At 41.9% G+C, this 17,034-nt stretch overlaps 1 non-coding gene across 1 annotated transcript; it reads right to left on the bottom strand.

The window, feature by feature from the left end:
* Positions 1–227: 227 nt before the first annotated feature.
* Positions 228–299, bottom strand: TRNAW-CCA. Its single transcript has one exon. It is a non-coding gene; the product is annotated as a tRNA-Trp (tRNA).
* Positions 300–17,034: the final 16,735 nt, after the last annotated feature.

Raw genomic sequence — 17,034 nt, 5'->3', positions numbered from 1 at the left:
GTTTTATCTCCTTGCTGTCCAAGGGACTTTCAGAAGTCTCCTCCAGCACCACAGTTTGAAGGCATCAATTCTTTGGCCCTCCATCTAACCTTTTTTTTTTTGGAAGTTGCTCAGTCGTGTCTGACTTTTTGCGACCCTGTGGACTGTAGCCTACCAGGCTCCTCCATCCATGGGATTCTCCAGGCAAGAATACTGGAGTGGATTGCCATTTTCTTCTCCAGGGGATCTTCCCAACCCAGGGATCGAACCCGGGTCTCCTGCATTGGAGGCAGATGCTTTAACCTCTGAGCCACCAGGGAAGCCTTGTCTAACCTTACAGTAGTTCAATTTAATATGCATCCTTGAAGACATATTATATTCAAGACAGTAGGCTAATTGCCTCACTGCATTAGCCCCGATGCACCTTCTGATCAGTTACCAAATCCTGTGGAGTCTACCCTGAGGACCCTCCCCACCTCCCCGCCTCCCTGCCTTCCCTTTACCCTCAGGTCCTGTTTCTAAGCCCCTCCCCGTGCCTCTTCCCTTCCTTTGAACAGGCGTCTCATCATGCTTCTCCCCCATTGAGGACTCTTCCAGTGGGGAAACTGCTCTCAGTGTCATGACGTTATTCACCTTGACTTCATGGGGCCCGCCGAGCACTGCCGAGAACAACTTGGCCAGCACTTTGTTCTCCAGTCTCACTTGCTCTTGGTCCTTTCCTCAAATGAGCCCTGTCCTCTCCTGCCAGATCTCCTGCCCACACGGATTTCCACCTCCATGTCTTCTAGCTCTTACACTTCTTTTGAGCACTGTACTCTCCACTGGGCTGATGTCTTCATCCTCACAGTTTATTTGTATAGTTAGTTGTATAATTAAGCTTCAAGTCCCACAAAAACATACTCATAGACCTTCATGAGGAGGTGATTGATTGCTGTATCCCCAGCATATAAAACCTGGCCTCACACAGAGAGATGCTAAATATTTGTTCAGTGAGTAAGTGAAATAACTTACTGTTCTTGGAGAGAAAACAAATATTTGCAACTAAGCTAACAGAAAGCAGGAAAGAAAAGCCATCCTGGAGCTCTCCATGGGTTAATGGGGACTTGTAAGGATGAGCATGCTTCCCCTGGAGGCTCAGTGGTAAAGAATCCACCTGTCAATGCAGGAGACAAAGGAGATGCGGATTTGATTCTTGGATTGGGAAGATCCCCGGGAGGAGGAAATGGCAACCCACTCCAGTATTCTTGCTGGGAAAATCCCATGGACAGAGGACCCACAAAGGGTCGGGCACAATTGAGCACATGCACGCACGTGAGGATGAGCAGAATTTGGACCTGCCAAATAGAGGGAAACTTCCTCCCATTCAAAGAAAATTTCCTGGGATTTCCTTGGCAGTCCCTTGGTTTAGACTTCACCTTCCAGTGCAGGGGGTGAGGATTTGATCCCTGGTCTGGGAGCTAAGATCCCCCATTCCTCGGGGCCAAGAAACTAAAACATAATACAGAAGCAACGTTATAAGTCAATAAAGACTTAAAAAAATCATTGCTGTTCAGTCACTAAGTCGTGTCTGACTCTGCAACTCCATCTGTAGCACACCAGGCTCATCTGTCCTTCACTATCTCCCAGAGTTTGCTCAAATTCATGTCCATTGAGTCAGTGATACTATTTTAAAAAATGGTCCACATTAAAAAGATCTTTGAAAAAGAGAGAGAAAAAGATGGTGACCAAAGGCAGTCAAGTATGTGGCACTTTGAGGAATGAGAATTCTAGTAGAACTCAAACATCGTAAGGGTCTGTATAGAGGCTAGTGGCTGGAAGGCCATGTGCCATAGGAGGTGGTGTTGAATGCCACGCCAAGCCTATAAATATTAATAAAAGACAGGCTTTACCATCCTTGTGAAGGAGCATAGCATGACCCCAGATGATTTTAGCAATACTTTCTAAGTGGAAAAAAAAAAAATCTTGAACTCAGCTAACGGTGAGAATAAAGCAGGGAACAGATTCAAGAGAGACTGCAAAAGCGAGATTTCTTCTCACATTGAAATCAAATGCAGGTTTCATGTGAGAATTTCTTGAGAATAACTGTGACTTTTCCCCTGTGAATGATTCATTCATTTGAAACAAATCTTTCTAACTTTTCTAGGAAGTGAGAGAAAGAGGGAGATAGAGAAAGATTGGTTGACTGTTCTGGCTGCAAGAGTTGAACTTAACCCCATCAGTTTAGGCAAAATGGAGACTGTGTTGGCAGCCTACTGTGCCATAGGAAGACCAACTTCGTGCTGGAGGCTCTTACTTCTTGTCAGCTTTCATCTTTGTTTTACGTTGGGTATCAGTTTCACTCTCTCAGGCACTTTCTGGGCTTTTTCTTACAAAGGTTGTCACCATACTTTCTTTTCTTATTTTTGGCCATATGGCATGTGGGATTTTATTTCCCCAACCAAGGATCCGACCCAGGCCCTTGGCAGGGAAAACACAGAGCCCCAACCTCTGGACCCCCATGGAACTCCCCATTATGCTTTCTTTCGATGTTGCTTGAAAATTCTTAGAAAAGGGCTCTCAGTGACCTAGTTGGGCTGTGCATCTATTCCTGGAGCCTAGAAGAGGTGTTCTATGACAGCCTCTCTCTAGAACCATGAGCTTAACATTGTCTTCTGGAATGTATCTCTAAACAGAGAAGTGCGATCAAGGAAAGAAGTAAAAGGTCTGGTAAGACAAAACAATAAATGTCTCCTACATACACTGTGGCATATAGCAACAGTGCTGAAAATGGTCATATGTTGGGAGGCCATTGATCAGGGTAGCTATTCACATGTCTCTTCCTGACATTCATTCACTTGTCTTACAATAATCTAAAATACCTTCCCCAGCGCCTGCTTGCAATTTGAAAAAAAAAATGGAAAAGCTTCCCCCCGACACCAACCCTTGCTTGTGGATCGTGGATTTGATTAACTAAATGACTATGCTCTTCTTTTAATGAAGTTGGAGAGCAGTCTTTTCATTCCAGAAAGAAAACAATATTTGTGAAGAAAAGGAAATAGCTGAACACAGTATTTCTGCTTCTTCCGATTCTACTTTGTTTCATGGTTGAATAATGTCCTAGAGAGACAAGGGGAAATAAATAACTGGAATGAATATTTCACTTAAGAAATTTAAGCAAAGCAAAACAAATACCTATTAAAGTTCCAGGAATCTAACCCAGTTTGACCCACTCTAATTGGTTCATTAAGGCTTTCTTCCTTTATATATGTTCAAAATAATTCATTTTAAAAGGAACAGATGAATATGGGCTAATTGCTCAATAGCTCATCTTATATTTCATGTAATCACTTTTATGTTATTTATTTTATAATAGCAAGATAAGATTTGACAGCTGTAGATTTGAACAACTTTATCTGAGGGCAGATAATTTAAAGCACATTATATTTAAAAGAGATATCTTGATATTCTTAAGAAACCAAAACCACTAAAGTATGATATTACAATGCATTAAGAATGTTTGAGCTATTTTTATGGATTATAAATTGCAGGATTTTAAAAATAAAGCCTCCAGGGAATTTTAGAATTTGCACTGGAAGCCGTTCTGTGGAATTCATAAAACACTTTAAAGATAGGAGTGTTCATGGGTCACTAAGGACTTCTGTAGGGCCCCATAAAAGTGCAATTTCCATAAAATATCATATTAATACATTTTAATTTATTTATCTTTGTGCCTTTCCTCCAGCTGTAACCTAACAATCATTCTCTCTTTTACTTTTAATGTTATGCTTCCTCATGGTTATATTCAGATGTTAATCTGTACATTCATTATATTTCATGTGACCTTTTCCAGACCGTGTTATCCAAAAATAATATTTGAAACAGCGCTGAAAAACATTTTTGTGTTGCTATCAGCCATCAGTGCCGTGAGTTGGAAGCAGGTTGAGATGAAGACTTTTAAAACATTTCTTAATAAGAATGTTATACTAGCAACAAATTTTGTGCCAGTTCCTATAAATTAGAAAGAAAAAATCATTCGGCAAGAATTGCATTCAAAGTTGTTCCTGATTCTCTCTGTGTGTACCATGGGTTGGCTGGTAAAAGTGCACTTTCTCATGTGCTATCACACCTAGAAACTATCCTAAAAATAATCCATGCACTTTTTTTTTAATGTGGCAAATCTAATTAAACAGACCTAATGAAGTCTAGGAAAACTGTTCTTTTGAGAAACAGCACCAATTGATGGTGTATGACTTTGCTAAGGCTACTGAAACAAAGTATTGTTGACTGGATGGCATCTACAACTGAAATGTAATGTCTCACAGCTCTGGAGGCAGAAATGCAAAATTATGGTGTCCACTGGGCTTCATCTTTCTGAGGGGTCTGACTGAAGGATTGGTTTTAAGACTCACTCCTTGGATCACAGATGGCTTTCTTCCTGTGTCTCTTCACACTGTCTTTCCTCTATGATATTGTACTTCCTCTATGAGTATCTATCTCTGTGTCCAGATTTCCCCTTCTTGTAATAACATCCTTGTAATAACCCCTGTGTCAGGTAGATCCCCTGGAAAAGGAAATAGCAACCCATTCCAGTATTCTTGCCTGGAGAACTCCATGGACAGAGGAGCCTGGTGGGCTACAGTCTGTGGGGTCACAAAGAGTTGGACACGACTGAGCGACTGACACTATAATAACATCAGTCATATTGAATTAAGATCCACCCTGGTGGCCTCATTTTAAGTTCAGATGTACATCAAGGAGGCTTCCCCTGTGGCTCAGCGGTAAAGAATCCATCTGCAGTGCAGGAGATGCAGGTTGGATCCCTGGGTCAGGAAGATCCCTTGGAGGAGGCCATGGTAACTCACTCTAGTATTCTTGCCTGGAGAATCCCTGGACAGAGGAGGCTGGTGGGTACAGTCCATAGGGTTGCAAAGAGTCGGACACAACTGAAACGCCTTAGCACACACACATGTTCAGGAAGGAACTCTGAATGAAGGTACTATGTACCATGCCTGAAATCTGATTGTATTTAGAAAACTTGTGGCAGACTGAAAGAACCCCTCCTTCCATTCCAGGTGGTACCATTTGTAAAAAAACAGACTATTCTTTACCTCAATGAATTGTCTTGCCAGAGTCGCCCTCTGAATATCCTAGAATTAAATATTGATTGATGGTCAATGAATTTTTATGATTATTTTGTTAAACAAGAATTTCCTTTCTTGTGAGAGAATTTACATAGAATTTACATTACACTTCATGAGAAAATTACCACATTCGGCTTTCATACACATTTTGTCAAGATAAATATTTTGCTTAAATTGAAAAGGCTCAATTTGAAAGGCTATGTATATGTCTGATTTTTCTCTGTCATCAGAAAATTGAGATCACTTTGTCAGCTGATGCTGATGAGTTAAGCGTTTTTATGTCCTTGTTCTTTAGGTGCAAAGAGAGTTAAGTACAGGAGAAAAAAATAGCTCTAAAGTGGGGAAAGGGAGTTATTAAAGAATTTTATCCTGATCATGATAATCATGAAAGTGAAAGTATTAGTCGCTCAGTCTTGTCCAACTCTTTTTGACCCCATGGTCTATAGCCCCCCAGGCTCCTTTCTGTCCAAGGAATTCTCCAGGCAAGAATACTGGAGTAGGTTGCCATTCCCTTCTCCAGGGGATCTTCCCTACCCAGGGATCAAACCCGGGTCTCCTGCATTGCAGACAGATTCTTTACCATCTGAGCCACCAGGAAGAATTAGGTATGGGAGGAAAAAATAGCTCTAAATTGGGAAAAAAGAATTATTTAAGAATTCTATCCTGATCATGATAATCATACCTACCACTTACTGAGCACTTGCTCTGCACTACAAATAGTGTCTGATCTAATCCTTGAAGCAGCCTGTTTTACAGATTATGAATCTAAGACTGGACAGATTAAGTGCTATCTCCGAAGTCATGCCATTTATAAATGATAGAGCTGGGACTCAAAGCTAGGTCTGCCTGAATTTAAAGTTTAGGGACAGCTTACTGCCTGTTCCTGAAATGGTTCCCAGCCTCACAGAGGCTCATGCTGAAATCACATAAAATGGCATCTTACATTCGGGCAACAAATTTATGTGTTTGTTGAGATAAAAGACAGTTATTTTGCCCAGATTGAGAAATACCAGCTAGCAAATTCATAACTTGCTGAACATACTTCAAACAAGCACACTGCTCCCTCCTGCAAAAGTTCTGCTTTATCACAGGCAATCCAGAGAAGGCAATGGCACCCCACTCCAGTACTCTTGCCTGGAAAATCCCATGGATGGAGGAGCCTGGTAGGCTGCAGTCCATGGGGTCGCTAACAGTCAGACGCAACTGAGCTACTTCACTTTCATTTTTCACTTTCCTGAACTGGAGAAGGAAATGGCAACCCACTCCAGTGTTCTTGTCTGGAGAATCCCAGGGATGGCGGAGCCGGGTGGGCTGCCATCTATGCGGTTGCACAGAGTCGGCCCCGACTAAAGCGACTTAACAGCAGCAGCAGCAGTATCACAGGCAATCAGGGTAATGCTGAGAAACTGATTCTTGTTGTAAGTCTGTTTGCTTCTCCCAAGTCATAGATTTCACATTGATCTTGTTCAGCAATCCCCCCCACCCCATGGAACCAAATTCTGATCAAGAAAGAATGACTCAACAAAAAATTCTCATTTCAGCTCAGGAAGGAAAGGCGACCACGTTCCCCATGGTCTTACATGTGTAGCTCTCTGGAATCTTCCTAGAATCAGATGTCAACAGAGTAACCTCCAAACCCATAACCAAGTTTTTCTTTTCATTTTCTTTAAAGAATTTTTAACGTTAACCATTTTCAGCCTTTATTGAATTTGTTACAGTGTTGCTTCTGCTTTGGTCTTTTGGCCAAGAGGCATGTGGGATCCTCGCTCCCTGATCAGAGATCCGACCTGTATCCCCTGCACTGGAAGGTGAAGTCCCAACCACTGGAGCACCAGGGAAGTCCCCATAACCAACTTTTTCAAAGTTGAAAATGAAAAAGGATGTGACTGCTGGAAAAAGCAAGTAGGATTAATTCATCAACCAAAAGAAAGAAGCATTCCTCTCTACTGAGTATACACCCCAGATTGAAAAATGCAAAGTAAAAGGCTTAGCCCCAGCTTTCTGGGCTCATTATTAATAAGCTACATAATGAAGGCTTTATACTGGGCAGAGGAGTAAGAGCATGTGTTGTGAAGGACTGGCTTTAAAGTCTATGTCCAGCGATTCCTAAGATGCTAACCTTGGAGAAATCAGAGCCTCAAATTTGTTTCCTTGTCCATAAAATGACGATGCTATGAGCTGTTAAGTATGTGATCCTGATGCAGAGATCAGGGACCTGGGCTTTATACTCATTTACATCAGGGCTCAAATCTTAGTTCCTCCTTTTATCAACTGTGCGATGTTGGGTAAATAGCTAACCTCTCTGAACTGCAGTCTTTTCTTCTACAAATGGGTTATTAATACAGAGGGCTTGTGGAGATTAAGTAAGATAACATGGATAAAGCACTTAAAGTTGAACATGGATCATATTACATGGTGAAAAATACACATACCATCTGTTGTTTATTATCATCACTACTGCTACAGTTTCTGCTACTTGAAACACCTAGTACAACCCCTACCGTGAAGAGGAACTCAGGAACTTCTTTCTCCCCATTTTATAATAATTGGAAAAAATATGCCTAAGTTTAATGGTTATCCTTCCCTCCTATGGACAGACATTTCCTCCTTGGATGTCATGCAGGTGCAGAAAACTTCTGGCTCCTTTTCAAGAGTTCTGGGTGTAGCTGTGTTTTTTCTTTTTCCTTAGCAATTAACTTCAGCAGTTTCATTTAATTACTCAAAGCACACTGCAGAAAGCATGTCTTCCCTGGGTCAGTGATGCACACAGCTGATACACACGGAAGTAGAAGGGCTGGGGCAATGGTTTGCCAGTGTCCCTCCCCTTACACGGAAAATATGCATTTTCAATTAAGAATCTCCATGGAAGCCGCTGGCCTCAGAGACTATTTTTATCAGGAGAAGTCGGCCCCTAAGACTTCCTTCGCCAACCGATTTTACGGCACCCTTGCTCCTCTCTTCTGGCTCCCCTTGTTCCTTTCAAGCTGGAAGTGAGATTGAGTTTCAGGGAAATGCTTGGCAGGCAGGCAGGACACATTTTATAAAAAGCAAGTATCTGAAGTTAAGATTTCAACCTGCTGTCCCCACAGCAACATCATCCAGCTTTTCCTTTCCACTCCAGAACAAAATTAGAAATGCCCAAAGTTACTTTGAAAATAAAAGGTAAAACCCCAAGCACTTCCTTGGTTCTGATGAAAGTGCACAGGTCAGTGCCTCCCTAATTTTGACGTGTGAGTCACAAGAAATTTACCTAGAGGGACTCAGAGCATTTACCAGGTAGATGTGACTTGCCGTAGTGATGCCTTCTAAGGCCCACTTGACTTCACATTCCAAGATGTCTAGAACACTAGATTAGTGATCACATCATCATGATTATCTGGGTCGTGAAGATCTTTTTTGTAGAGTTCTTCCGTGTATTCTTGCCACCTCTTCTTAATATCTTCTGCTTCTGTTAGGTCCATACCATTTCTGTCCTTTATCGAGCCCATCTTTGCATGAAATGTTCCCTTGGTATCTCTAATTTTCTTGAAGAGATCTCTAGTCTTTCCCATTCGGTTGTTTTCCTCGATTTCCTTGCATTGATCGCTGAAGAAGGCTTTCTTATCTCTTCTTGCTATTGTTTGGAACTCTGCATTCAGATGCTTATATCTTTCCTTTTCTCCTTTGCTTTTCTCTTCTCTTCTTTTCACAGTTATTTGTAAGGCCTCCCCAGACAGCCATTTTGCTTTTTTGCATTTCTTTTCCATGGAGATGGTCTTGATCCCTGTCTCCTGTACAATGTCACGAACTTCTGTCCATAGTTCATCAGGCACTCTATCAGATCTAGACCCTTAAGTCTATTTCTCACTTCCACTGTATAATCATAAGGGATTTGATTTAGGTCATACCTGAATGGTCTAGCGGTTTTCCATGCTTTCTTCAATTTAAGTATGAATTTGGTAATAAGGAGTTCATGATCTGAGCCACAGTCAGCTCCCGGTCTTGTCTTTGTTGACTGTATAGAGCTTCTCCATCTTTGGCTGCAAAGAATATAATCAATCTGATTTCAGTGTTGACCATCTGGTGATGTCCATGTGTAGAGTCTTCTCTTGTGTTGTTGGAAGAGGGTGTTTGCTATGACCAGTGCATGTTCTTGGCAAAACTCTATTAGTCTTTGCCCTGCTTCATTCTGCATTCCAAGGCCAAATTTGCCTGTTACTCCAGGTGTTTTTTGACTTCCTACTTTTGCATTCCAGTCCCCTATAATGAAAAGGACATCTTTTTTGGGTGCTAGTTCTAAAAGATCTTGTAGATCTTCATAAAACCTTTCAACTTCAGTTTCTTCAGAGTTACTGGTTGAGGCATTGACTTGGATAACTGTGATATTGAACGGTTTGCCTTGGAAACGAACAGAGATCATTCTGTTGTTTTTGAGATTGCATCCAAGTACTGCATTTTGGACTCTCTTGTTGACCATGATGGCTACTCCATTTCTTTTGAGGGATTCCTGCCCACAGTAGTAGATGTTATGGTCATCTGAATTAAATTCACCCATTCCAGTCCATTTTAGTTCGTTGATTCATAGAATGTCGACGTTCGCCCTTGCCATCTCTTGTTTGACCACTTCCAATTTGCCTTGATTCATGGACCTGACATTCCAGGTTCCTATGCAATATTGCTCTTTATAGCATCGGATCTTGCTTCTATCACCAGTCACATCCACAGCTGGGTATTGTTTTTGCTTTGGCTCCATCCCTTCATTCTTTCTGGAGTTATTTCTCCACTGATCTCCAGTAGCATATTGGGCACCTACTGACCTGGGGACTTCCTCTTTCAGTATCCTATCATTTTGCCTTTTCCTACTGTTCATGGGGTTCTCAAGGCAAGAATACTGAAGTGGCTTGCCATTCCCTTCTCCAGTGGACCACATTCTGTCAGACCTCTCCACCATGACCCGCCCATCTTTGGTTGCCCCCCAGGCATGGCTTGGTTTCATTGAGTTAGACAAGGCTGTCATCCTAGTGTGATTAGATTGACTAGTTTTCTGTGAGTATGGTTTCAGTGTGTCTGCCCTCTGATGGCCTCTTGCAACACTTACCATCTTACTTGGGTTTCTCTTTCATTCCAATTCCAAAGAAAGGCAATGCCAAAGAATGCTCAAACTACCGCACAATTGCACTCATCTCACATGCTAGTAAAGTAATGCTCAAAATTCTCCAAGCCAGGCTTCAGCAATACGTGAACTGTGAACTCCCTGATGTTAAAGCTGGTTTTATAAAAGGCAGAGGAACCAGAGATCATATTGCCAACATCTGCTGGATCATGGAAAAAGCAAGAGAGTTCCAGAAAAACATCTATTTCTGCTTTATTGACTATGCCAAAGCCTTTGACTATGTGGATCACAATAAACTGTGGAAAATTCTGAAAGAGATGGGAATACCAGACCACCTAACCTGCCTCTTGAGAAATCTGTATGCAGGTCAGGAAGCAACAGTTAGAACTAGACATGGAACAACAGACTGGTTCCAAATAGGAAAAGGAGTACGTCAAGGCTGTATATTGTCACCCTGCTTATTTAACTTCTATGCAGAGTACATCATGAGAAACGCTGGACTGGAAGAAACACAAGCTGGAATCAAGATTTCTGGGAGAAATATCAATAACCTCAGATATGCAGATGACACCACCCTTATGACAGAAAGTGAAGAGGAGCTAAAAAGCCTCTTGATGAAAGTGAAAGAGGAGAGTGAAAAAGTTGGCTTAAAGCTCAACATTCAGAAAACAAAGATCATGGCCTCTGGTCTCATCACTTCGTGGGAAATAGATGGGGAAACAGTAGAAACAGTGTCAGACTTTATTTTTGGGGGCTCCAAAATCACTGCAGATGGTGACTGCAGCCATGAAATTAAAAGACGCTTACTCCTTGGAAGAAAAGTTATGACCAACCTAGATAGTATATTCAAAAGCAGAGACATTACTTTGCCGACCAAGTTCTGTCTAGTCAAGGCTATGGTTTTTCCTGTGGTCATGTATGGATGTGAAAGTTGGACTGTGAATAAGGCTGAGCGCCAAAGAATTGATGCTTTTGAACTGTGGTGTTGGAGAAGACTCTTGAGAGTCCCTTGGACTGCAAGGAGATCCAACCGGTCCATTCTGCAGGAGATCAACCCTGGGATTTCTTTGGAAAGAATGATGCTAAAGCTGAAGCTCTAGTACTTTGGCCACGTCATGTGAAGAGTTGACTCATTGAAAAAGACTCTGATGCTGGGAGGGATTGGGGGCAGGAGGAGAAGGGGATGACAAAGGATGAGATGGCTGGATGGCATCACGGACTCGATGGACGTGAGTCTGAGTGAACTCCGGGAGTTGGTGATGGACAGGGAGGCCTGGCGTGCTGCGATTCATGAGGTTGCAAAGAGTCGGACACGACTGAGCGACTGAACTGAACTGAACTGAACTGTGACTTGCTGTGGAAAATGCTATTCGTGGGAAGAAATGAGACCCAGCAGTTACACTCAGAGCCTCTTAGGGATGAAGACCCCACCCTACCACCCAGCCACACACTGCCATATTGTATTGAGTTCCTGGAAGTTTCTAATCCTCTTGTTTCCCTTCTGAAAATATCACAATTGATCCCTGTAATGGGGCTTATCCATCTGAAAACAGAGTTGGTTCCTTGTGTTACAATCCCATGCCCCATTCCCCTCTTGACCTAGTGAACCCATTTTCCAGACGACTTCTCTGGTTCCCCATACAGATGAGAGGAACTTACCTGTTCCTGTGGGAGTAGAGAGTGCTCCAGTAGCGCTTTATGCCTTTGTTTGGATTCATCCTCCACAGATCTGGAATGAACTCAGAGACTCCCAGCTCAGTATGGGACCTAACTAGATCAACCAATCACATCTACTCATTTTTAGAGAAAGGATTGAACTGTGTCTTAGCAAGATAAAGTAATTAATCCACAACCACCCAAGCAGCTTGTGGCAAAAGCGGAACTAGAAATCAAGACCCTTCTTTTTATTAGTATTTATTTATTTGGATCTTTGTTGTATCATGCAGGATCTTTCATTGTGGCACTTGGATTCTCTAGTTGCGGCACGTGGGCTCAGTAGCTGTGGTGTGCAAATAGTTGCCCTGAGGCATGTGGAGTCTTAGTTCCCTGACCAGGGATCGAACCTGCATCACCCCCTGCATTGCAAGGCAGATTCCACCAGGGAAGTCCTTCAGGGTCTTTCTTTATCAGTCCAGACTGCCCCTTTTCCTGTTACCGAGAAGTGGGAGTTAACTGGGTAACAAGTTAGCTGGACACATTCTTCCTCTACAAGATTATTTTGATAAATAGTTTATTCTCAAATGAACTGCAACTGGTAAATTGTTAATAACAATTTAGGCATATTAAAATATGATAATTTGTGCCCAAAGGCACAACTTCTGTATCTAGGCAGATGACACATACGTCTCTGTCAAAATTCTCCCTCTTGACTCAGGCTCACACAATATTTTGTACACAAGAAAATATTCCTTAATACTCCATCAGCGCATAATTAATCAGTATCCCCCGGTAGGTTCAGTACTCTTCTAGGTGCTAAAGAGATTAGAGGAAAGGACAAAATTGTCTATATAGATTTAGAAGAATGAAGTTTCTGTGGAGGAAATTTAGAAGGAAAAAATCCAAAGGCTTTGGTTCCCAAAGACATACTGGATCTTGAAATGTCAGTAGCTCCTCATGGGCAAGTAGGGGTCAGAGATTTTGTATGAAGTCCCACTGAGGAAGATGTTGGATTGCACTGACCAGGTCAAGGGAAAACTCTTGATCTTACAGGATGAAATATACTTTGCTTAAATCAAGACTCTCTTTTTCTAAAGAAGAACAGGGGCAAAGTCATTTGCAGTCAGAGAGCTAATAAAACCCCCACAAGACACCATTCTCTTTCTCAGCAGAATAATAGCTAAAAGTTAAAGATGATTATGACTTTTAGTCTGTAAGCATTTCTGCTGACAGAAGTCTCTTTCATGTATGTTTTCTATCTAAAGGGAACGACAAGTACCCTTGAAAAAAATGTTGTCTCTTGTATTAGGCACTTCTTAATTCCATAAGAATGATTTGCAACCCAAGGCTTGAAAAGAATTTTGATTTAGTTGTAGGAAGAGAAGCACATCTTGAAATGGTTTCAGAGGCTGTCAAATTTCTTTTATTTTTTAACCAATTTTGTGCCATCTTCCAGCCCTAGTTTTCAGAATGTACATAACTCTGAAGCTTATAGAGCACTTTCATTTCCCTGCTTAGAGAGGGAGGGAGGGCAAGCGTTATTACCTTGATGTTACAGATGAAGAAACTAAGCTTCAGAGAGTTTAGAACACTTACCCAAGGTTATACAACTAGTAAGTGGCAGAGTTAGAGGAGGAGAGAGGTCTTTCCTGATTTCATCCAATGGTCCTTGGGTCACACTCCAATGAAAGGGAGGGATTGAGGAAGAGAGGGAGAAGAGGTGAAAGGGAAGAAAGGAGGGAGGGAGATGGGAGGAATGAAGGAAAGAGGGTGAAGAAAGTCAAGGGTTAGGACTGACGGATACTTCCTAAGGTAACCCAGCTTCCCAAAAAGCAAAACAGTTGGGAAAGAAAATCCTCTCCATTTTTCTATGCTTAAAAAGCCCTTACCAGTGTCATATAGAATGAAAAATTAATGAACACCTGTAAAAGTTTCATTGCACAGCTCCCTGGGGCCACAGTTTAAAGTTAATGTTATTTTCTATATTAATAGCTGCTCCCAGTGTTGTTTCCTTTTACATTAATGCAGATGCCAGGTAATTTGGAAGAAACCAAATAGACCAAGAGGAACAAGCCAGATTGCTCACTCAGCAGCCCTCTAATTTGAAAAGAGAGCTTCAGGAGCAGTTGCTACCATGGGGACTACGTCTGGGGTCATTAGATGCACACAAGCTACTGCTTAAGAATAACATCCCTTATTTCTTATCCTTTGGAAAAACTTGTGGGCTCCTAGCAATTGTAGACTAGAATCCCATTACTGCATACTCCCGCTGAGTTTCTCCTCCACTGCTCATTTCTCAGACGTTTTCCTTAAACATGACTGCTCACTCCAGCACCGATAGGGGAGTAGCGCGACACATTGTGCTCATAAAATAGCCATGATCATCATCATGGTGATTTTAGATGAAGAATGGAAACGTCCTGAGTCTGAGATCCAAGCTGAGTATTCAGAGACATTCCCAACAGTCTGCAAACTCTCAAGTCATGTCTTTATTCTGCAAGAGTTGAGACTGCAATACCTTCCTTTAACCTTCAGCCTGACCTTTCTCAAGGAAAAAGAACCTTCTGAATGTTCCTCTGTTCTTTGCTCCACCTCTTCTAATCAGAAACATATTTCTCTGAACAGAAAACAAAGGAAATGTGTGGGTGTCTTTTCTGACACTGGTTTGAAGTTACTCTGATCAGTTAATCTAAATTAGAGCAGAATTTCTCAGGGGCAGTGAATATTTCATGTGGAATTCATGTTGGGCTTTTGTATATGTGTTTGGCCTTTGAAGCACAGCGCTATGGAGAAGTAAGGAAGTAGGTGTAGAAATAACAGACTCCAGATACTTCCAGTAATACATGTTCCTCCATCTATGTAGAATGTATACACGTTACTCTGCAAATACATACTAATACACAAAATGCCTTTATACACATTCGGAGAAAATGCAAACTAACAGATAATGTGTTTATAAATAGGAGTTGTATTTTTTCTTTACTTTAAAGAATCATGTTAAGTTCTTCCTTAAGCAAAGTTTTAAAGTCCTCTTAGGAGGTCAGTGGCCTAGCCATTTTCTCTCAGATGGTCCTGTGAGGATATGAAAGGAGAGCTATCTTAATGTACTGTACTTGAGTTATTTCTTCTTGCCTGTTACCTGGGTAGCAAAATGAGAATGACACATGGATGGTGGCAGAGTTTCATGTTCTGAAATACTGGGAACCAAGAACAGACCAAGAAGAGTGGGGCAGAAACCCAGCTGTATCTTTCCCTCAAAGTCGTATCTCCAATGAATGACTGTATGTCTTGATTAAAATGCTCCTGTATAAATGACACAAAGAACTTAATAAATAGAGACTCAGAGAATGAACTTAGGGTTGCCAGGGGGAAGGAAAAGGGGAAGGGATAGTCAGAGAGCTTGCGGTTGACATGTACACACTGCTATATTTAAAATGGATAACCAACAAGGACCTACTGTATAGCACGTGGAACTCTGCTCAGTGTTACGTGGCAGCCCGGATGGGATGGGAATTTGTGGGAGAATGGATACATGCGTATGTATGGCTGAGTCCTTCAGTGCTCACTTGAGGCTAGCACAGCATTGTTAACCGGCTATACCTCAATACAAAATAAGGTTTTTAAAGGGAAATTTTAAAATGCTCCCGTATAAAATAACTTTGGGAGTATTCCCTGGCAGTCCAGTGATTAGGACTCCATGTTTCCAATGCAGGGGGCACAGGTTTGATCCCTGGTTGGGGAGCTAAGATTCCACATTCCAGGCAAGTGGCCAATAAGTAAATAGAGTCACTTTGAACCACACAAAATGGAAGAGAAAAATATTACTCTTCCCAACGTTCATTAGATTTGTGGACCTGAGATTTTAAGTGACTTTGCTGATGTTCTCACTGAGGCTCAGAGAAGCTGACTTATGTGCCCAAGTTTTCACATCCCTTCCCAGTGGGTGGCAGAGCCGATGGGCTCTCTCAAATCCTTTTCTGCTCATTCTCACTCTAGTAGAATTTATATTTTAAGATAGAAAAATGTTGAATTCCCAGGGCATGAACAATCCCACATTTTATGCTCCCTTAAAAAATTTTCTCTTCATGCTTCTCCTAAGGGAAAATCTGTTGTAATAAAGTCTCCTGTGGGCCCTTCGTTTTTTCTGATTAAGATAGTTTTTTTCCCCTTTATTGTAAAATAAAACATAGATACAGAAAACATATTTTTTGCTTTCCCCAGGGGATGTGAGGGCACTCTTGCCTGGCCCTCAGCAGGCAGCTGTCCTTGCCTTTCTCAGCCCTGCCTCCCTCCCCACACTTCTGTCCTCTCCCATCCGAGGCTTTCATGGGGAAGCCAGCTTACAGCATCACGGTTAGCCCCCTTCCTCCAGGAGAGCAGGGTTGATGCTCTCACCTACCCGCATGACTCTGGATGGGCTGCTTCAGAGCTCTCAACCCGGGATGTCCCTTGTCTGATATTTACTGGTTGTCTATCTACCTGAGATGGTTAGCATCACCGACTCAGTGGACACGAACTTGAACGAACTCCAGGAGATAGTGAAGGACGGGGAAGCCTGGCATGCTGCGGTCCATGGCATAGCAAGAGTCAGGCACAGCTTAGTAACTGAACAACAGCAACAACTGATTTTCTCTTTTAAAATAAACCATTTGCTTCTTGGTTCTCATCTCTTTGCTCTGCTTTCTGGAGGATCTCTTTAACTTTATTTCTCAGCTTGATTATCAATGTTTTAGTTTTTAATGTTTAAGCTTTTTAAATTTGGTGATTTTATTTATCAAGAATTATTATTATTATTTACTCACTGATGATTTCTCTTTTATGGCCTCCTGGGTTTATTTTATGGTGACAGTATTTTCTCTGTCTGATGATAGGGTTTAATATATTTCAAGTTTTCCTCTGTTCTTTGCAGTTTCTCATTTTCTGACATTCTTTCTTCTTATTGTTTGTCTTGGTGTGTCTGTCTCAGGAGGAGGCTTTGCTCAGGGTATGATGACCTTAGCTGTCTGTCCTGTTTGACAAATGAGGGGCTCTGAAAGCCAAACAGAGAACTCATGTGGGGAGGGCTGACAGGTGAGCAACTGAGATGATCGGGGGACTGTTCAAACAGGTGACAGATGGCATTATCTGGAGATTGGCTCTCTGAGGTCTTAAGTTTCCACAGAGCAGAATCAAATCTACCAGTGACAG

The sequence above is a fragment of the Oryx dammah genome, unplaced genomic scaffold (assembly GCF_014754425.2).
Source record: "Oryx dammah isolate SB20612 unplaced genomic scaffold, SCBI_Odam_1.1 HiC_scaffold_10, whole genome shotgun sequence".
Lineage (NCBI taxonomy): Eukaryota > Metazoa > Chordata > Mammalia > Artiodactyla > Bovidae > Oryx > Oryx dammah.
The sequence above is the reverse complement of the archived record's forward strand: the minus strand, read 5'-3'. Positions and strand labels throughout refer to the sequence as shown.